Below are 22,855 nucleotides of genomic sequence, written 5' to 3'. Positions count from 1 at the left end.
AAATAACAGATGTAGCGCTAATCCTCTGGCCTTATCATAATTAACATATTTATGTCTCTTTTTTTCTTTACTTTTTTTCAATAGAATTTGAGATCTGAAGGACCTTTTATCAGCTGTTCTGATCTCTTCTGGCAGCAGAGGTAGTCTTAAGAAGTGCTTAAGATTAGCAGAAGGGAGCTCTGGCCGTATGCAAGCCCTTGAGATGAGTGGGGCTGCTGCTTCTGTAATAAGTGCATTTGAAACTGAGCTAACAATAAGAACTAACCTAAGCTATGTCTCTGACTAGACTTGTCTTTTTACTCTTTCTCTATTAAATGAAAATTCCAAGCATACTTCATCCACTCTCTCCTGCTCAGTGCCTGAGACTCTTTGTACCAGAGACCACAGCATTAGTACCTACAACACAGTTGTTTCCTAGAGAACTGAATTCCTCTCCTCAGGTGGGTAAGCATATAACAAACGTGAGATGATTTTATTTAGAACCAACTGTGATGTCTTCTGTTTGATAAGCTTTTTCACACTTTGAACAAGGCAGAGCCTAGCTCAGTGCCTTGGTTGTTTGCTGGTCAATTTGGTCACTGCACTTAAGCAGTTTTATCCTGTTTCTCTTTCTGTCGTGGTAACAGACTAATGGTACATTCTGTCCTCATGCAGGTAATCTGAGATCAGCAGATGCCAAAGTTATGTAAAAACAAAAACTAAGATTGCAATTGAGTGTAAGAGCTGTCCTCAGATAAAGCACGACTTGCTCTCTGAAGGATCAAGATAAAGATGATGCGGTCAAATTATTCTTAAGTGTCAACTACCTAGTAGTCATGTGGGGAAGAGAACTGCATTTCTTCCAAGACTTCCAAAGGTATCTATTTATTCTGGATTTTTTCTTCTGTAATTAGTCGACAATGGAAAAATCTTAACATGTGAAGTTGCAAAATCTACTTGAGAATGAAGAGAGGACAAAACAGGACCTTGGTTCCTGTCACTTACCTGCTGTCTCTTCAGTGGAGGAATCATGCAGCTTGCATATAGATGGTCATGCTTTATAGATTTGTAGTGGAGAAAAAACAAAACACTTTTTCTAAAGTCCCTGGAGATAACCTTGTCTCTTCTGCCGAGTCTGTAGATGAGTATTTCCTGGTGTCTTCAAGAATGACTGTCACCTTAGGACAAAGTAGGGCAGCTCAAGGAAGCGTTTTTCCTGCAAGCTAATTTTTTTTTTTCATTCAAAAGCACAGAAGAATGAAAGCACGTGAATGAAAGCAGCGTTTTCAGCTTTGTGCATAAGGTACAGGCAGTCAAAGATCTGCATGCTCGAGGCAACACAAGCATGGATTTCAAGTGTCTCAATGTGAATTTCAGATATTCACAAAGAAGTTAGTTTCTTCAATTACATGCAAGGAAAGAGAAGAATCCACTCTCATTTGAGCCCTGATAGAGATCAGGCTCAAGCACCTGAATAAAACAGATGCTGCATTCTCGTGGTGTGGTGTGAAAGTCAGGGAAGGGGATATGATTAGACCTGCCCAAGATTTTGGGCCATGTAATACCCAGCAGGGCAGTAGTGTCAGGTTTACCCAGATGATAGCAAAGCTGAATGAAGAGAGAGACTTAATAATTTACTCAGAATTAAGAGCCATGTTGGCACCAGAGCTGGCAATATTTGAGAACGTAAAGCTTAAAATTTGAGAACATAAAGCTTAAACAGTCTGGCAAAGAACTCGGGTATTGCAATTCCTGGCCCTTTCTGTCTGCTGGACTGTGCTACTCAACTTGTGTTCCCTCTCGGTTCTTTATCTCTTATCTGCCTGTTGCTGCTTATACTTAAAATAGAATTAAGTAAGTCACTGTATTGCACTACTTTTAACCCAATGTGTTGATAGCCAGTGTTTTCTAGAAATCATCTCTTTCCTTGGACAGAGCCTGTCTTGCTAGACACCCTTCAGAGGGCTCAACCTCTTCTGCATATATCTTCATCCCAGAATTTTGGGAGTAGAAATCTGCAGTTATGTGCATCTTACTAATGGCATTTCTCCACTGAGAAACAGTTTGCTTGCTGAGTTAAAGCTTTTTATTTGTCTGACCTTAACTCCCCTGTTCCCAGTACCAGGTGCAACTTTCCTCTGAAAAGCCAAAGGCAACATTTCCATGGATCGGAGGAGGAAAATCCTGCATAGATCTCCTTTGCATGTTTAGCTTGTTTGCCTCTGAAGTGGACACAAGTAAACCTGTCAGGAATTAAGTCAAAATTGATAGAGCACAATGGAAACCTCCTCTTGTAAATTAGCTTTGCTATCACAAAAGAAGGAAAGCCACGTGTGATTGGTTTTACTACATTCACTGTTGTCTTTTTGGTATTTAGGATATTGTGAGGAGTACAGAAAGCAAACACTCAGGCAACACAAAGGTCAGGGTGTCAGGTTAGATAGATGGAAGGAACTGGATTTTGTTGGCAGTGCTTTGGTTTTTGTTGGGGAAAACACAACTTTCAGTGCAGAAAGCAACTTTCTTTGTAGCTAAGTTGGGCTCTTGGTCCCGAAGTAGAATATTGAAGAGATAAGTGAAGGTTGGTTTCTTCATGCTTTTATTAAATAAGAAATAAATAACACCTTATCCCCTTCATGACGTGACCAGTCCCATTTCCACACACTTCTAATTTCATTTGTGTTGATAGAACACAAGCTTCCAGACAAGGGAGCACAGAGTGTCTGTCTTGCTGGATTCCTTCTTTAGCCTGTGAAACAGCATATGTTTGTTTTGACTGGCTCTACGAGGTATTTTTTGCTCACTGGAAAAGCTGACAATGTTTCAGTCTCTGCACTGTTTTTTCTTGGTTTTTTTGTCAAAGTTTTCATCTTCCTCTTTCTTTCCGAGACTAGCAGAAATCACCTAGGAATCATCAGGAAAAGGTAGTATATTCCTGGAGGGGAATGGGAGGCTGGGGTGCCCATTGCTTTTTCCAGAATTTACGTGTAGAATTACCCCCATCAGCCTGTGTAAATTGGCTCGATTTTTATCGATTTTGTCTTTGGTTTTCTCAGTTCCTGTGTTTTGCAAAGTATAACCCAAGTGTCTCCTGCACTAGACTTCCTTTTCAGCTGAATTTAACATAAATAGGGAGTAGATACTCTGTTCCAAACAGAAATCAAGTATGGTCAGTTAAGCAGTTTATTGCTTCTATATCTTGTTAAGCCTTTGTTGCAAGCAAGATAGGTAGTTTGCGTCCTGGAGAATGCATTGGTCTTAGCCACCTAAAACAATCTCCTGCCCCTATGCCAGCAATACTGTGGTTAACACGAGTAAAGTTTAAAAAAGCTAAATACACAAGCTAAGATCTGTAATTCATTCCATCCTTGAGAAGTACCCTTCCCACTGGGAATGAAGCCTTCCATATGAAGAAGTGTGGCAGAATCTGACTTAAGGAATAGAAGAGAGCTGATTAAAGAATGACCTCTAACCTGAACTTGTGAACTGATCTTCTAAAGCACCGAGTTCCTGCTTGAGTAACTGAATGAACTGGCTGGACTTGGAAATGACAGAAAGTGCTGCATATACAATTTTATATATATAAGTAAACAAAGACAAAACCTGGAGTTATGAAAGCAGCACCGGGAAATTACTTAAACATCAAAGCAGGATTTTTTGAATGTTTAACTGTTTAAAACCTAGGCAGACATATTTTGGTTTTAGCTTGAAAAAAAAGCTGGTAAATTATTTTGTAGTCTGCCTTTGATCAAAGTTCTGAAATTGTGTCAAAATCAATCATAAGAAAACCTGGGATTGGGGAGGTAATGTTTATTTTTAAATAAAAAGGTATCCTTTCAACCTACAGAAGGTTTATTCCTTTTAGCATCATACTTGAAGTTTTATCGCCCTGTTATTGGGCGATGAGAAAGTGCTGAAGGCAGTATAAAGGATGTAACAACGCAGCCCACAAGAGGCCAATATGTAGTGAAATTTTGAACTATTCAAAGCCATATTTGTCCAGTGTAAAGGGACCCAGGCATCTTCTTTGGAATGCAACAAGCTACACAACTTCATGTGAGCTGAGGGACACTGAAGGGTCAGTAATAGTCGTGAAATCTCCTGTGGTAGGCATGACCAGGACCTTATCAGCTGGGATAAAAGGTAACATTTACATAAACCTATATTCTCAAGAATGTAATAATTCTTTGTGTTCTGTGTCTGTGGTCAAGCAGGGTAGAAACTGGCTGTGAGTCCAACACCTTTAGACTCCTATCTGCTTCGCTTTTCCTTTCCTTCCCTTACAAAGAAAGCAACTTTGTAAAGTACCACTCTGAATTGTAATTCATTTTCATGTTCAAAAAAATCTGTGGCCGAGGATGAAAATTTTGATCAGGCAAAGGAAAATCTAAGTAAAGGGAATTCCATTTTTTAAGTGAAAGGAGGAACTGTAAAGGTGGTTGCCTGACTTTTAAGCCCATGTCACCATAGCTTTTGTAGGATTTGAAAATCCAAATCTGCAGGCATACAGAGCAGTAGAGCAGTGAGCCAAACAGCATCCTATATCCCTTCTCATTTTAGCACTCGGTGCTGCTGCTGTGGATTTGGCCCACAGTGGCTGAGGGGAAAACCCACAGCACTCTTTTCAAGGGCCTCTGAGATTATAGGGTAACATCTTGTCTCTTCCTAACCAGCCCAAATCAGTGCTGTCACCAACACCCATGACCGTTGGTACACAGGAGCGAAGGGACGAGAACAGGACAGTGAGAGAGGGTGGCAAAGGGTATGGGCACACCTTTGGGCAAACCAGGCATAAGGAGACATTTGTTTATCACACAGGCAGCCTGGAGGCAAAAGCCAGCTCAGCATGGACATCAGGGTATGTATATTCTGTAAAGGGAAAGGATCTCCTTGGGAGGATGCCCCAAACAGGGCACTTTTGGCATATCTGTAATTCCTGCTGGCAACAAATAAAACTCTCAAGGTCATATGCTATTAACATTGTCTTTCCTGTGGACTGTATTTTCTGGGTTGCCATGCATAATCCTAACTTTATCATTTGTGCCCCCAAATCTTGGAAGGGCTTTGAGTTGATTTTCTTCTTCCCCAAGATCTTTCAGCGGCATAAACAACTGTGTCAGGGGCTAAAATTACTGCATCTATCTTGTCACAGAAGACTTTTTCAAACTAGGGAGCTGCAGTTTCTAGATGACTAATACTCATCGCTCAAGGACTACAATAAAGTAGTCCAGTTTCCCCAAACTGCCCTTCACACATGGACCAATCTTAGATTATCTTGGCTTAAAGCAGCCTTCCAACTGTCTTGTCACTGCAGTGAGGACAATGATGCAGTTCCCAGCCCATCCATTGGGAGCAGGTAATGCACAAGCCTTTGTGGAAATTCACAAATCCCTCTGTATGTGATATACTTAGGAGAGCTAGGGAGGTCCTTGATTTGAAAAAAAGTGCAATGAAATAGTCTAAATTAGTAAAATGGAATAACTCAAGCTGATAGTCAAGTTTATCTTGATTTTCCTGGTGTAAAATGGAGACATTTTGCTATTAACCACAGAAAAATAACTCGGCTTCAGAGAGAAAATATCTTTAGTGAGAACACAGAGTTTTAGAAATTAATATTTAGGGACAGCTCCTTACTGGTCAATTTTTGGGGGAAAAAACACAATTTTACTTAAACTTAACAACTAGTTAATATTAAACTAAATGTCTTCATTCTGATAGAAAAATGTAGCTCTTTGAAGCTTTCTGCAATTAAGCAGTTTAAAGCAGAAGGATTTGTCCTAAATTATGGACGTTTACCTAGACATAGGGTATGAGCAGCACTGAAAGAGTTTAATGCCGCTTGTGCAGAGCAGAGTGAGTTCTAATGGGCTTTTTGACACATCCAGCTGTGAAGCCTTCTTGAATGACATCTGACATCAGAGCACCTTACAGCACTCCTGTGTAGCAAGGCGGCCTCATTTTGTCATTGTCTAGATGACAAGATATACACAGAGAGAGCAAATTACTTGCCCAGAATCCTGCAGAAATTCTGGAAAGACGTGAGGAGCTGATCAGCGGCCTCCTACACACAACTAGAACTCTTCCTGCTGCACAAACGTTTCTCTCTTCAGGAGTTTTAGGTAATGAGCAGTTCTCTGTGTAGATTTATGTTTTGGGGCTTCTTGTGTCCACTCTTTCCCATGCCTGGTAAATAAATCCTGCAAATAGTACTTTGCTGTTCAATTAATTAACATACTTTTTCTCCAATCAAAGAAGTGTTTTCCAGGAAGTCTTCTGCCTCGTTGAAGCCTTATAGCATACTGATGTGCTCCTTTGAGATCCTTACTGGAGAAACCCTTCCTGAATTTGTGGGAAAACCTTGTCCACTGAAAAATCCCAAAGGTGAGTAAAAAATACTTTTTCTGGAAGACCTTTAGCTAGCACATGCCAATAACTGATTGTATTTCCAGGTGCTCTCCAGTGCATTCACTCATCCCATGCAAGGAAATACAGTCTGTCATCTTCCATAACCAGAAGAGGGGTAAACAAAAAGAGGTGCAAACTGCAGTTACCTATATCCATCCTCACTGTTTTTAGAGATTTTTCATGGATCAGTCAGATCAGTGGGAAAACTGCTGTTCATTTAAGCTGCTGGAAACTTGTCCTTATTGATTTAAATGCAGCAGTTCTTGTTATGCAGAATTCATGATTGAGTGATTTGGCTATGGCTGGAAGAATGTGACCTTTAATGCATAAGTAAGTAAGCTTTTCCATCATGTATAATCTCTCCCATATGACAGATCTGTGACTGACTAAAGTGACAGAAATATCGTATTAGTCTTTATTTTTTGAGATATATTATCACAAAAAGTCACAAATCATTCCTGTCAGTGTGCAGAGAGCTGCTAATGAAAGAATTTCATTCTAGAGTGCTATCTGTGATGGATGTAAAGTTGTAAGAAGTACGGTAAGTAAAATAAAGCAAGGTTAATCTAATCTCTTCCATAAAGCAGAGAGGAAAAGAAATCATGATTTAAAATAAACTCAAACACAGAAAGTAACAGGCCACTGCTCCATTTCACTCATTCATTCATTAACTGCAATGTTTCTTCTTGAATTTTAGGAGACAAAGCAATATTCTGAGCTAAATATAAAAGCAAACCAAGTCCTAATGTAACATGGAAAAGAGAGAGTGGGTTATTTTTGTTACTTAGTTTTGTGTTAAGAATAGTGAGGCCCTAATGCCTGTTGTGTGTCATAGAATCATAAAATGGCCTGGGTTGGAAGGGACATTAAAGAGCATCCAGTTCCAACCCCCTGCCATGAGCAGGGACACCTTTCACTAGACCAGGCTGCTCAGAGCCCCATCCAGCCTGGCCTTGAACACTGCCAGGGATGGAGCATCCACAGCATCTCTGGGCAACCTCTGCCAGTGCTTCACCACCCTTACAATAAGGATGTTTTCCCTAATATCTGATGTAAACCTACTCTCTTTCAGTGTGAAGCCAATCTCCCTTGTTCTGTCACTATATTACTGCCCTTATAAATAGTCTTGCCTCATCTTTCCTGTAGGCTCCCTTCAGGTGCTGGAAGGCCACAATTAGGTCACTCCAAAGCCTTCTCCTGGCTGAACAATCCCAATTATCTCAGGTTTTCCTCACAGGAGAGGTGCTTCGTCCCTCTAATTAACTTGGTGGCCTTCTCTGGACTCACTCCAACAGGGCAATGTCCTTCCTTCAAGTGTCATTCAGGCAAAGAACAATGTTAAATCTTAGTAATACATAGTATTATTCAGGACGCATATCCCAATTCATCCTGGTTTAATTTGCAATGTCCCGTGGTTGCAAAAGTCCTGCCCTTCCTCTGTCCCTCTCTTTCTTCTTTCCTTAATTCTTAGTTCACCCTAATTCACCTCTTCTCTCAGGCTGTCCTTTGAAAATCTTCCAGTCAGTCCAAGTCTAACTCTTCCCACAGTACTTCAGAATCTTAAGTCCAACAGCTTTCATATCCCCTTCTCTGGTCTCTGTATTCCTCATGCAGTGCTGGGGGAATACTCACTGACAGTGCAGAGCATCAGAACAAATGGATGTCTCTGAGAAGAAAGGTGGCTTCATTTTTCTGCCTTAGGCCAAGAATTCACCTGATCCAAAATACATCGCTATCAGTGGAAAGACTTACATCTGTTTCTGGGGTTTTAGGAAGGCTGTGAGGAACCTTTAGGGATGAGAGGGAATTGGATTTGGCCTCAAAATTCCTGCCCTCAGAGATTCTGTATTTTCAACAGGTCAGTTTCTTTAGTGATTAAAAAAACACTGATATAAACACAAATAAAAAGAGGATTTCACTAGTATGTTTGTCATACCCACTCCCTACCACCCCAGCCTACTGGGAGGTTTTCACTATTTCTCTATGGTTTTTTTCTCTTTCCAGTCTGAATGCTGCTCCTGAGACGACACAGATAACTACAAGTCTGCAGTGTCCTGTACCTACACTTGATGCCATCTGCACAATGTCCTTGATCATGACTAAAGATAAGCTCTAGAGGTCTGGCTTCACTATTGCTAGGCCAGTTACTAACAATCAAGCTTGTAAGAACTTCAAAGTTAGGCAAAGGGCAGATTTGCTACAAGTAGATGGAGGTGAAGCAGGGTGGAAGAACCTACACCCTGCTGGCTTTGAGCTCTATGGCTCTTGCCCTCTGAGCCCACTGCACAAAAAGAAGGATGTATTTGCACAGGTGCAAGCATTGTGCTTATTATGGAGGAGAGCCTTTGTGTTCCCTGTGTTCCCTGAAAAAAAATAACACAAAGCGTATAGGTTTGAAATACATGTTGTGCATCTCCAGTGGGAATGGGGCAGACCTAGGCACCTACAGTCTTCTGTGGCTGACAGGAAACTGTTGTGCAGAGTGATAGGTAATGTTTGTTCTCAGACCCACGAGGCTCTTTGTACAATGTCAACATCAACTGCAGACAAATATTTGAGGGTCAGAATTAGTGGACCAAACTGTAACTATCTTTTCTTACATGTCTCTACAACATTCATGATTCACTGGTCTTTTTAGGCTCGAACAGGAACCTGACTTGTACAAGTCATAAACCAACCCACAATTACCACAGCACCCATATGAAAACACCTTTCAAGAGAAAGCAGATTTCAGTTTGAAGCCTGGTTATTACACATAAGCCAAATTCTCCACTGATATCAGTGTGGAAGGGGTGTGAGTCACTACTGAATTTGGACCAGTTTTAGCCAAGAAGATGGGAATGATAAAATGCACCCTGGCATTGTCAAATGCCAGTAAAATTTGCCCAAACACTGTTGCAGCACTTTGGAGTGAATGGATGGGCCTGGGCATAACGAGAATGATCTGTTTTTCATCTGCATGGGTTTCCTATGACTGAATAAATATGTGCCTGCTTTTTGAAAGAAAACCAACCACATTTTATGCAGCAAACTAGCTTTTAATGAGTGCTGAGTAACAGTGATGCTACCTGCCTGCATTACCTTTTATTGCAGCAGGACCATCTCTCCAAGATGAGCTTTGCCATAAGCATCATCTTTTAAGTATAATACTTACCTTTTGATTAAGCCCTAGGCAGAGCTTGGGCACAGGCTGTTTGGTAGTGTGGTAGATCAACTTACTTAAACAAATAGTGATCCTGTGCAAGGCACTGCAGCATTCTTGGCAGGTAAAGCAATAATATGGCAGTCATCCTTGAACTTGTTAAATGGTTCCAGGTATGCTTGCAGATGTCATCTGCAGTTGCCTGAAATCATTTACTTTACAATGACAAGGAGAGAAAAAAGAGCAGGGCTGGGACAGAAGAACTGAAGAGAAAAGATGTGTCTGTTGGTAAACACCTTTATAGTATTATGTGCAACTTTTAGTGAGCATTATGAGCTATAGTTAGCTTAATTTCTACTGAAGTTAAAGGAATGATTTAATCTTTCTGCTACCAGTTGAGAAATCAAAAGTATTTCACTGACATTTTGCTGTTCAGTGTAAGAATTTGGATATCAAGAACTAAAAATAACAGACTGTTTGTCGTTTGTCTTTTTGGTATTTTAACAGATGTGCTCCCTAACTCCTGGCAGAACTGCAACCACTAAAAGTGAACAACTGACAGCAGTGCTTGGAATTCCCCGGTAAAGAAAAGTGCAAAGCTTCACTTAGAAGTTCAACGGGAAAGAGTCAAAGTGGGATGATAAGTATGAATGATGATTCAACTGATGATGGATTGGCCCACACTGTGAAAATTAAGGGTGTTCAGCCCAGTTACTTTAAAGGCTTGGGTGTTGAGGCTGGAGGTCTGTACAGAACACTCTGCTCTTCATTGATCATAAGTGATAGAAAGTAAACATCTTTGCACAGTGGGTGGATCAAATATGAGACAGCAAAGTTTGAGCTGCGAAATCCATGAAGCAAAAACACAAACCCCCAGAGTTTGGGCTGACACAATTGGAATCCACAATCTCATAAAGCTAGTGTGATAGGCAAGCAGAGGAGCATCAAGACCTCCTTTTCACACTGGAAGTAAAATCCCAAGCCTGGAATCTCTCTTGCACAGGAGCCCATGTTATATCCTGCAAAGACAAAGACGCCTGCTTTGATTTATAATGTACTTGCTGGTATGTGCCAGTTTTTCTTGCCCATCCCCTCCTATTTCCCAGGGATCCCAATTCAGTTTGTCAGCAATCTCAAGAGAACCCAAGTGAAAAGGAAGGGAAAAGCCTGCCTGGAGTGTGTGCTTACTCCTGAAGGGGATGAAGAATGGATGAGTGATAGAGAGGTCTCCTGAGTACACCAGGAGGCAGGAAGGGAAGAGAGCAGAGCTTATCATTCAATGCTGCTGAGCTGAGCGACGAGGGAGGTGGCACAGTGATCATAGGATGCACAAGACAGTGAACCTCATGGGCCGTACAGCCATGTGCAGCTGTGGGAGGTAAGTGGGGATGACTTGAGAGGAAGAGGAGGAGGAATATTTAGTCTTTACACTGTTTTTCAGTGAACTCTCCAATGGGGCAGTGCTGCTTTACTGGAACATCTAGGAAACTTGTAAAATAACACTGATGTGCAGTCTTTTTATTGTTTAACATGGAATAAGCTGTTAGTCTTTACCTTCTATTGGTAGTGTGAAGGTAATAATGGAAGACTTTTAGCTGTATGAAGTGGTAGAAGCATAAAGCAGTAAATCTTTCATTTAAGTCCTTACACTTGTCACCTAAACCAGGCTAGTAAAATGGGCATGTTTTATTTTAGTCAGGATTGCCCTAATGAATTCTTATCCTGGCTCTTTACAGTGACCCATGGGACTTGGACTTGACTGCTGAGGACCAGCAGCACAACAGAAGACTGGTAAATATTTAATATCACATTTGTTTTGTGAATTAATTTTGCAGTAGCATTATTGATGCTGTAAACTTGAGTCTATGATCTTTACAGAAATACATACAGCTGTTAAGAAAACCAGGAAGAAAAGTTGGAAAGTTTAGCTTCATGCTCTCAGCACAGGCTGGAGAAGAATTTCAAAGTTAGGGTGTGGATTTTAGTGCCTCTTAGTCTTTGAGATGACTTCTGCTAGATGTAGACCCATCAGAGTCCAGGTTCAGATACAAATATTGTATAGGCAGTAGAGGAAGTGCTTGACTAGTGTGACAGCTCCTTTGGGCCAGCTATGGGAAAGGAACAATGGGACAGCTTTCAGTTTCAGCTTTTGGATTCCTATAGCTGCATTCCCTTCAGTGAACCCACATAAAGGAGAGTAAAAACTACTTAGGAACAGCCTTTTTCCATCCCTCTTTCTTCACAGGATTTCTTCCAATTTACTAAACCACTTTCATCCTGTGATCTGTCAATTTTTTTTTAAATCTCCCTGCTGCTAAACATCTTGGTGTTTGAAGTGCTCATCTGACAATTAAGAATAGTTTTTTTGTTCATATGCTTCCACTGGGATTTTTTCCAGAGACACAGTACCAAACCTGTCAGAGTTTAAGGAGTGTCTGGTTGATGTTTAGTCATATGGTTTAGTTTTGGGTAGTCCTGCAAGGAGCAGAGACTTGAAATCGAAGATCCTTTTAGGCCCCTTTCAACTTGAGCTATTCTATGATTCTATGATATTTTGCAACCATAAAGTGTGAAGTTCATACTTTTAATTGGGGATCCTGACAAGATGTGTTGTCCTGAATGATACAAAGCTGGGAGGAATATGGCTCAAGAAGGCAAACAGGTAAAATGCCCATGGGATGATCAGTATAATGAAAGGTTGCAAAACCCTAATGGGACTTGGCCTGGTGTTGATAAAGAGCTTCTAGCTGAGGACAAACAGATGGACAAATCAGACAAGAACGGGTCATTCCCTTCCCCCACTACTACTGTCTCAGTCTTACTAAGTTTTGGCTTTGGATCTTGGCTTTGTCAGAATTTTCCTTTGCAGTCTCCTATGAAGATGCTTTCGCATAGGCTAACCCATTTTCTCAGCCTGTAGGCTCACACTCTTTCCCACGAGGTTGGCTTCTCACCACCCACCCTTCTCCCTCTCCTGGTCTCTAATTTTCAGAGTAATCAGTAAATGTGTCCTCTGCATGCGAATGCACACCTTCATGGCTCATCTAGGCAGATGCACAGATCCACATAATACTGAATTAATTTTGTCCATGGATCACTTCACCTGAATAGGAGCTGGAAATCCTGGCAGCTTAGACATCTTAGGGCAGGAAACTCTGATCAGAGGATTCAGGGACATTGTTGAAAATTCTGTTCCTTGAAGTTTGTATAGTTTCCTGCCTCAATCTTTTTGTCAAGTGACAGGCTTGAAAAGGATTTAGATAATGAAGCAGGGAGCCATCCACATCCATGTAGTGGTCCCTGAGACTTCTCCCTCATTCCCGACTTGCTCAGATATTAGGAAGAAGCCTCTGGGATCCACTACATGGACATGAGGAAAAGATAACAAAAGAGGCTCCCCCATGGGGAGAATTTGAGGTTTATTTCTTGTGGGCTTTCAGGAGCAAAAAGAGGGCGAGGTCAGGGTGCATAGGTCTTTTCTAGGGTCTGTAAGGGGGCGGGAAGAAATTGGATAACGGCCAGAGGGGAGAGGGACCAGGCCACAGGACATTGCAGGGGTCATGGAACCTACCATTTCCAATACATCCAGTGAGTTACAACACACAAACTCATCACTGACAGACTGGGAGAGGAGCAGAGGGGCAGAGTTGCCAGAGGACATAGCCACCTTATGTCCTTCCTGTTCTTTACCAGGTGTACACCAACACCTGCAGAATCAGTGCTTCACCAGCTCTCCTCACCTGGGCCAGTAGCATTTTACAGGCTTATCTTTGTGCACAAGCAAAACCTCTTCCTGCTGCTTCTTTGTTCCTCGAGGGGAGAAAATCCAACAGTCATACTGCTTGATTTGAAGTCGCTAAGTCAGTGATCAAGAATTTTGGCCTGAACCTTTGCTTCAGACGTTGATGTCATGAGGACAAGAAAAACACCTTTTCTGAAATGATGAATAGAAGCGGGAAACTTGCTTGTTATATTTATGCATAAGGAGGATATTTATTAGGACAATTTTATTTCTTTACCTATTTCTTTATCTACAGTTGAAACAGAGTGTGAGCAATTTTTCTTTTCTTATTTTTATTTTTTTTTAAATTATTTTTATTTTTATGGCTCGGCTTTTGGCAGGCAGATGGCGCCAGATGGGGGTTCAGCGTGGCAAAAAGCCTCTTCTGCCTGCTGGAGCAGGGCAGCGGTGGTTTGTCCACTGGCAGGACAAACAGGAGCACGGATGCTGTGTCTGCCACACTGAATGTTTATCACCCTGTGCTGCAGTGAAAATACATCCACAGCAAAGATTTGGTTTAGGGAGAGTGGGTTTTCCTGAGTATCAGCAGAGAATTGTGTTTTCTGAAACTACACGTTGTATGACAAAAATAAAGAAAGAAATAAAAAACAACAAATATGTTTAGAATCATAGAATGGCTCAAATTGGAAGGGAACTTAAAAATCATCTCGTTTTAATCTTTCACTAGCCCCATACTTCCCGTGGCCTTGAAGACTGCCAGGGATGGGACATCCACAACTTCTCTGGGCAACCTGTTCCAGTGCCTCACCACCCTCACAGTAAAGAATTTCTCCCTAACATCTAGTCTAAACCTACTCCTTTTCAGTTGGAAATCTTTATCCCTTGTCCTGACACTACATGCCCTAGTAAATAATTTCTCCCCATCTCTCTTGTCGGCTCCCTTCAAGTACTGGGAACCTGTTGGTTTTTTTGGGGGGTTTTATTATCATGTGCAAGATATTCTCATCAAACCCCCAGATTATTCTGCTACAAATGAGGGAGCATTTTCTTTACCAACTCTGATTCTACTATCGTTATTGTCATCTTTGGTATATATCCCCATGGGACTTTAGGGAAAGTCCCTAGAGTAGCAGCAGAAAGATGCTTTACAAAACCGAGAAACTGCCTGGAATCAAATCTCCAGGTCCTGGGGAAATGTGGGGCTTTGGGATTTGCTGCTCCCCAGAGCTCCCTCTTTTTCTGCTGAGGTGAACAACTAAAGGAGGGCAGGTGACTCACTGTGTAAGAAACAGAACTAAATCAACCGATTCAAAACATGATCAGTCAAAGCATAAGACAAAAATTTGAGTGTCCCTGAAGACTTTCACAAAATACAAAATTCTGATAGTAAAAACATGAAGGAGTGTATGAGGGGCCCAGTTTTGGATTACTTTTTCTGGGAACTCGCAGATACAGGATAGGTGTCAAGTTTGCAGCTGCAACTTTCAGTTGTCTTCTGTTCTTTCCAGATTCTCCAATTATTGAAGAATCTGCCCTTGAGCTTTTTGTGACACAGTGTCACTGTGAAGAACCAAGTGGACTGCAAACGTGGAGGTCCTTTCCAAGGCAAAGCCTAGGCCCAAAGTCACATCAAGGACAGCATGGAGGAGACAGAGGAAGAAAACGTGGGGTTGGAGAAAGCCAGTGACTGCATTACAACCAATATCTTGGTGAGAAAAGACAGTGGAGCCATTGTGCTGAATCTGAAAAAATCACTCTGTCAGGAGAGGAATATAGTGATAGGAAAAGGGGCAATGGCTTCAGTGTTTAACATTAGGAAGAAATTCCATACTGTGAGGGTGGTGAGGCACTGGCACAGGTTGCCCAGAGAAGCTGTGGATGCCCCATCCCTGGAAATGTTCCAGATTAGATTAGATGGACTCTGAGCAGCCTGGTCTAGTGGGAGATGTCCCTGCTCATGGCAGAGGATTGGAAGGAGACGATCTTTAAGGTTCCTTACAACCAAAATCATTCAGTGAAAAACTAATTTAGTTAGAAAACACTACTGAACTATCTTCTGGGAGTTACAGTTCAGGTCCTGATCTAGTTGAAGCTGTCCCTGCTTATTGCACAGGGATTGGATTAGATGAGCTTTAGAAGTCCCAACTCAAACTATTCTGTGAGACCTCTTGTTTCTATATTTGATCCCCAATGAAAGCAATTTTATAGTCCCTATTCCCAAGACCAGAGTGCATCACAGGATATACAAGACAGACAGCATGTCTGGGCTATTGAAACATTTAAGAAAGTAAATTAACAGCTTGAAGCAATATATCACTTTTGACCTAAGGCTTCAGGTTTTTGTCCAAACTTCCTATGGATTAGGGAAGAGGTTTCTGAGCTGCTCTGTAATACACTGCAGAAAGAACTCATTTTCAAAATAAGTGCAATAATTGAAATGTTTAAACATTTGAAATGACCAAGGGAAGTAGCTGGCAAAGAAATAGTCTTTAGAAAAGCACTGTGACCATGAATAAATCTAAACATATAAATTACCCTCCTTGACTTCCTGCTAGACATACATATATTTCTTTACACACACAAATATAACAAATGCACACAATTTGGAGTAAATAAATTGTGATTTTTCTGTGCTCATTTGGTTTTCCTCTGTGTAGAGCCTCTGAGAGGGGTGTCTCACAAAAGTTGCTTGAGTGGCTTATTACCCACAAGCAACACTGAGAGGCAAGAGCATTCAGCACCTCTGAAAGTCACACCTATAGATTTGGCCAATTTTGACTGCTTTTTCCTGAATTAGACCAGAACTGACTTGAACAAGTGACTGATTTTGTTGTATCCATCAGATAGCAACTGTATGATCCATGTTTAACACAGCTTGTGCAACACATGGGAGTGTTTCTATCAGCAGCAGCAGCTGACTAATGAGACCGTTGCTCTTCTTTGTCTGTTAATATTTTAGTTCTTTCTTGGATTCTTTCCTTTGTCTCATTCAGAATGTTGGGATTTCATATTAATTGAATTGCAGTCACTCATGGTATCGATTAAATTAGTAATCCCTACGTAGCTATTAAAACAAGGACACGGAGATTTCCAGCTAGGGGCAATTAAGTATCTGCAAACAGCAGAGATCAATGTGATGAAGGTGTTCTGAGGTGTAGGTAGTTTTAGTACTGAAGGGTCATATAGAGGTTGCCAAAGGCCCTAATGTATGCCAAAGAATATAATTTGTCATACATGTTACTATGCTCGTCAACCCTCCCATTAACCCTTTAAAAAGAAAATTCCCATAAGATTAATGAAAGTTGCTTACATTCTTTTATTTTAATACTAGATTTTTAGTAGTAAAGAATCTGTGCCTAGTTCTGAACTGATCAATACCACAAATTCCAAAGGATTTACAGTAGCTTAAGAAATGCTGAAATGGGCAGACTTTATTTTGTGCCATTAGCAGAGACTTCTTTCTCTATATGGCTAAAGCATTTTACAGACAAAAGACTGTCAGTGTCACCAATAAATATCCTAAACTATTGATGGAATCCTGTAAGAGATACTGAAGAGGGCCTTAGTAGTTGCACATAATTCAGGAAAAGAAATGGCCAAGTGTGGAAGCCAGTATAGCTGAAAAACAGAGAATTCTATGTAGTAGATGAAAGCCTTGAGGTTAAAGTTACTCAGATGGGAAAGCATTCAGGCTCCTTTACATCAAAAGACAACAAAAAATAATTTAAAGCCTGGAGCTATGATTCTTCTCCTATCTGAACTCTTGCATTATCTCACATTAGCTTAGGAGAGGAGAATACCCTCTGCCCATATGTACTGTATTCCCTGTGCTCAAATGAGAGCTTTGTAAAAAAGCCAGTGCATCAAGTTTGTTGTGGCATGCTGCACTAGATATTTTTTTTGGTGCCAGGGGGAAGGTTGTTGCATTTTAGCTGAGAATTTCAGAGCAGGACTTGAATTTGGATACACAACTCCCTATTATTTTGATTGAAAACATACAGCTTTTTTAACAGTCGATCTTTTGTTCTTCTCCTGTATTATGGGGGCTTCTGCAAGTGGACTAAAGAGCAAAAAGCAAGGTCGGTATTTTTTAAAATGCTTATTAATTAGGAGTACTGTAATCTTTGGCAAATAAACTTGAAGAACATTAAGAGGATCTTGCAAGTCAGCACATTCCCTAATCCCAGTCCACATAGCACCTGACTACTTCCCACAAACTGTAGGAGGGATTTATTAAACAAGAAGAGACACAAGGGACTCAGAGTCATAGAAAACAGGTTGTAGGAAATGTACTGCAGAGCTCACCAGCCAGCTAGGAAGAGACAGAAGCAAACCTTTAATGCTAAACACCTCTTCTAAGCACTTGTGAGTAGTAGGCAGTGCTCATAGCAGACTCCCAGATGATTCTGTGCCAGAATGTTTGAGATTTTTTCTTAAATGGCCAACCTTGAAACAGCGTCTCCATTAATGTGCCAAGTTAGGAACCACATTGCTTTGCTGGACAGAATATGCTCTGTGTTTATTAGGGCTTTTTTAATATCCCCAAACCCTGCAGGTTTGGCATCTTGAAATGGGTCCAGCTCTATATTCACATCTGCAAGCTGTGGACTCTCCTGCTGTCACAGAGCCTTCAGAACTGCTGAAGGTGGTGGATTTTTCAACTCCAGCCTTGGCTTAGCCTAGAAGGGAACCAGATCATGGAGATGTTCTGTCAGAATACAGGTTAGAAACATGAGTTGAGGACACCAAAAAGTAGACAAAATGCACCAAGATCCCTATCTCTAGTACCACTTATAGACAAATACTACTTATGAATCCAAGCTGTGATTGAATCTGGTATGGGAGAAGCAGAGTTGTTAGAGGAAGGAATTCTAGCAACGTCACCCTTAGGTGAGACCTGCAGTATTCATCTAGCTGGAATTCTTATCTGTCAGCTGTTACTTTCTTTTGTTTTTAACATATACCACATTTTGTAAACTTTTATTAGATTCATCTTGCACCAAAAAAAAGCATTTATCATCACAGCTTGGCTGGGTTTCGTTCAGTTTTCAGAGGTTCTGAGAGGAGATGGAGAACAGCACAAAGTTGTGCAGTCCTTGAGCCAAATTTAAATCATTCTGCCATTCTTCTTGCTAAGCTCTCTCCTGAATGTGTCAGGTTTAATGATGTAATAGTTGGTTTTTTTCCACCACATGACTTCTCACATCACACCTCAGATGTGGGTACAGAGGTCACTGTTGGAAAATTCTCTGATTTCTGACATGGACTCAGTAGTCCGGGGATGAGTTAGGACAGTTGATGCTACAGTAAACAAACCATCATGTTTGAAACAGCCATTTGCTGTAAATATGTGGTATTACTGAGACAGGATTATAATCCTTTCATGCCCTCAGTGAGCACTCAGCGTTCTGGCAACAAAAGCTGAAGTAATATTGGCAGAGGTCATGCTTCAAGTACACTAATTATGTCTTGAGAATGAAGATACAAATGAGAATGACCTGCCATGAAATCCCTAGCTACCTTACTAATTGAGGTGGCAAAGCATCTAAATTTTTATTGTTTAGAACTTGTTTGCTTCATTATTAATTAGAAAATTTGGGCTTTTTGTCTTGATACACCCAGGTGACAAAGCATGGTGCTGGCTGTCCTCAGCAGCAGTAAGGCCAGCAGGAATAGGTGAGTCATGAGTAGAGCAGAAGGACATTCATATTTCACTGAGGAAGTCTCAGAAGGCAACAATCCAGGTGGCCAATATGAAAAACGGTCGTTTCTCTTCTTAGTCTCCTTTTTGAAACTACACTGCCCATCTATGAGGCATGGCTTTGTTACTGTATCATCAAGTAAACACCAAAAAATCCCAGAGAGATTGCAAACTTCTCTGGTGTGGCATGGCAACATGAAGTACTGTGCTGAAGAGTATGAGAAGTCCTGTAAGAAACAGACATTATACAAAACTGCTTGTAGCTTGGACAGTAAAATCATCAAATGAGGCATTAATGCTTTTCCTTTCTTTTGTTCTCATGTACACTACATGTAAACTACACCTTTTTTGGCACATTTTTTACGTTATTTTTAAATAATGTAAAATTCCTGTTCCACCCAAATCACCCGAAATTGTCCTGAGTAGGTGCTTCTCAGAAAGCAGTTGATTGCATTGATGTTTTTCTTGTGGTTGCACAACTATTGAGAGAAGAGCTAACAACATCTTAACCCTTACATGTAGTGCCTTCTGCTGAAGCAGTCTGAAGGGTTCTTCTTACATTCTCTGACGTGACTCAACAGGCTGAAGAATGGCTGTACCTTTCTGTGCAATCTCTCATTCTCTTATTTTTTAAAATTTTCTCTCTCTGTTTTCTTTTATTCCCACCCACCCAGGTTTGATCTGACTGTGAGGGTGAAGACCCACATGGTGGTTTGTGCTGGGACAGCACCATGCCTTCTCACATCTTTTCAGTGAGCTTCTGTGTTGTGTGCTGTCAGAGGAGAAATCCTGCAATTAGTGTTTTCTTGGGTATCTGATGAAATACAGCTGCAGGGTTTTGGAGGCTGGAGTCGCCCTTTGGCCTTTATCACAAGCTTTCACTTTAGTTTAAAAGTTGACTCTTGGAGAAAACTCATGCAGAGCTTCAGGTTCACAAAGCCCTGCATAACTCCTCACTGTTTTTATGGCAAGCCTTTTTATAGGCCCCTCAGTGGTGATAGAGGGACTTCTGCACACACAGGTTTGTCAGCTGCACAGCCCAGCCCTTCACATGGGGAGCATCAGTGCTCAACAAACCACAGAACATTGGGGAGGCTCTGTGATTCACCATGAGAAGCAGAATTTTTCAAGCATGCACTACAGTTCATGTTGGGTGAAGAGAAATAATTCTTGATTAAACCTTGAGTGGTTGAGGGTTGTAAAGACAATGCTTGAGGTCCCAACACTGCCTTGTCTGAGGTCCAATTTATATTGACATGGATATTGAGCTCATTTATATAGATGCTAACAGCAATTTATATGCTTTCCTTTTTTTTTTTTTTTAATCTTAGAACTATATGAACTCAGGTTCCACAGGACCTTGCAGAATGAGCCCCACTGTAAGAAGGTACCTCCCAGTTTAAATTGTACAAGTTGATCTGTATCACACCAGCTGTTTTCCCTCCACTTTAAAGATGATCAAACTAATGAGCTGTAGCATGAGGTTATGTGGAATCTCCCGGGCCATGCCAGCTGTGTGCACTTTGCTGGGGACAAAGCCTGCCATTGCAGATTGAAGAAATATCCAGCACCTGTGTCTCTGAAACATTTTTCTATTGGGCTGATTCCATACAAGTACCTCCTGTAGCCACAGACATCCCTATTGTGCTCAAAGATGGGGTTTGTTACTGCTGCTGCCCAAGCCAGGAAGCAGAACTTTATGGTTGCAGTTGTCTTGGCCAGTGCTCCTCACCACCATCAGCAGTGGTGTGGCAAAAAGAGGGAGGACAAGAATCATTCCCAGTCCTGATCCACAGCACCAAGTGATTTGTTTCTGACCTGTACTGCATTATCCTCAAGAATAGTTGCAGAGATGTCCTTTACAACATTAACATGTGAGCTGCAGGTACAGTACAGAGAAAACTCCATCATTTTGGGGTACTGCCAGGAGATACTCTTCTGCTGATGGAAATTACACACAATTTCTGTGTCAGTACTAAAGTTAGGAAGGTTGGATTTTTTTCTTTAAAATAAAAAAACCCAGATGCTTCCAATGATACAACCTGTTATCCAAAAAAGGCCATGGGAGCAATCCAAAATGTTTCCACTCAAGGGGAGAAAGACTCCCTGGCCAGAAAAGACTTTCATGTTGTTTCCCAACTCCCTCCTTCATGTTAGCTGAAGCCTAGAAGCAGCATGGCTCAGGGCTAAGGAATTAGGATGGTACTGCGAGGGCTTTATTTACTCTGCTCAATGTGGAGGGAAGGGGTGAAGCAGTTGTTGCTTCAGACACTCCCAATGCTACCTTGTTTTTCACATCATAATTTGAACAGGCAAATCCCCATAACACCACTGACACAACAGTGTCTGTCCCCTCAGCAATCTGGTGGCACCATTTTCATTGCCAGTGGGTCTGAGGCAGGCTGGCTTGGGTCCTTAGAGAGATTCCTATTACTGCAATGATCTGCTGGTGTTACAGACCTATGTACCTGTCATCCTTTCAGAGAATGCTATTCAAAACTAACAGCCTTATTTTTTCGTCAGAAGGTAATTACACAGTACAAATTGGCCCTCAGGTTGCTCAGGATAGAAGAAATCAAGGAAGGAAGTACTTTCCTAGATATACAGTGACTTTGGAAGTGAATATTTTTGTCCCAGAGAAGGACAGAGGGAGGGAGTCAAACAGAATAAACTAGTGCGTAAATGGCTCGTTAATTCTTAGCTTTCCCTGACCACCCAGCAATCTGCAGCTGGCTGAAGGAGTCCAAGACACCATGACCCTAAACCGCAGCTCAGATGCAGAAGACAACTAGGAGATGTATTATGGTGTCCTGCAATGTGATGTCAGTACTGACGTGTGGTTCACAGGCACACAGAAGGTTTACAGCAATAAATTCCCTGTCACAGGCCTGCTCCCAGGGAGGAAATACTTCTTCTGAGTCATTGTCTGCAAGGACATTGGAGACACTGACCCTCTGGATTCACAGGAGCTTTGGAACATCTCCAAACACAGAGGTAAGCACAAGACTTGGAGTTAAGCTCAGGCTCCCTGTGTGGCCTTGGGTATGTCACTGACCAGCTTTGCTCACTTGGGGATTAGATATAAAAATATCTCCTCTTCTATCCCTTCCATTTGCTGGCAATCTCTTCAGGACCAGGCTTCCTTTTACTACATGTGTGTGTAGCCCATTACATAGCACTTTATACAGATGCTGTTTAAATTAAAATTCACGACATTCATGTGCTCAGAGGGTGATATCATCATGTCTTGACAGAACAGAAGATTGCTGTTACAAATCATTTGTATTGTAGCACGTTTTCAGTCTGACTGGGATTTGTTCCTTAAATGAGAAGCAAAGAAGTCTGTGACATGCTGGAGACTGTGTGACAGCATTTCTGGCCCAAAAGTCCCTAAAAGCACATTAAATTAAACATTTAGACATCATCCTGTCAGGTAAATGCTGCCTTCTTTGTTGCTCCCTACATGTGCCTAATCGTAACATGGATGTCTAATCAGCAGTGCTCCCAAACATAACTGAACATGGCCCAGCTCATCAAAGCAAAATGGTAAGTGATCCTTCTGCCCAGTCTGGGGAAATGCAGAATGCAGTGACTCTAAATGGTGAGATCAAAGACAATTTTTTTGGATTGGCCTGTGCCTAGTGTAATAAACAAGACAGTAATATAAAAAATTATATATTAATACATATTACTAGATAAGGCATCTATTTCTTCAGAAGCCTATCTACATGCTGCTATGTCTTCTAATCCCATTAAGAGTAATGGGCAACACATTAAATTGACAGAATGAGTGGTACACTAAAAGGAGTAATGAGGTGTCAAACTGTGTATTTTTATTTACCAGTCCGCCTTTCCTGATGGATTAAACCATAGGTATGGTACTTTG

At 41.3% G+C, this 22,855-nt stretch overlaps 1 protein-coding gene and 1 long non-coding RNA gene across 4 annotated transcripts in view; one reads left to right on the top strand and one right to left on the bottom strand.

Annotated features, from left to right (window-relative positions):
- The first annotated feature begins 867 nt into the window (after positions 1-867).
- LOC148223269 (uncharacterized) overlaps positions 868-22,855 on the top strand; it is a 42,938-nt gene continuing 20,950 nt past the window's right edge. The window contains exons 1-6 of one of the 2 annotated variants that reach the window (XR_015804367.1): positions 868-6,098; positions 6,232-6,360; positions 8,389-8,502; positions 10,034-10,904; positions 11,263-11,317; positions 14,777-21,963. This is a non-coding gene — a long non-coding RNA (uncharacterized LOC148223269). Of the gene's footprint in view, positions 6,361-8,388; positions 8,503-10,033; positions 10,905-11,262; positions 11,318-13,648; positions 14,728-14,776; positions 21,964-22,855 lie in introns of those variants that run through there. The other variant, XR_015804366.1, reaches the window with a different exon arrangement.
- The window catches only part of LOC106859790 (lysoplasmalogenase TMEM86A-like), a 38,595-nt gene continuing 32,304 nt past the window's right edge, over positions 16,565-22,855 (bottom strand). For both annotated transcript variants that reach the window (XR_015804363.1, XR_015804362.1), the window contains one exon: positions 16,565-17,947. The gene's annotated coding sequence lies outside the window, so the exon portion shown is untranslated. The remainder of the gene's footprint in view (positions 17,948-22,855) is intronic.

This window comes from Sturnus vulgaris, chromosome 6 (assembly GCF_052056855.1).
Source record: "Sturnus vulgaris isolate bStuVul1 chromosome 6, bStuVul1.hap1, whole genome shotgun sequence".
Taxonomy (NCBI): Eukaryota; Metazoa; Chordata; class Aves; order Passeriformes; family Sturnidae; genus Sturnus; species Sturnus vulgaris.
The sequence above is the reverse complement of the archived record's forward strand: the minus strand, read 5'-3'. Positions and strand labels throughout refer to the sequence as shown.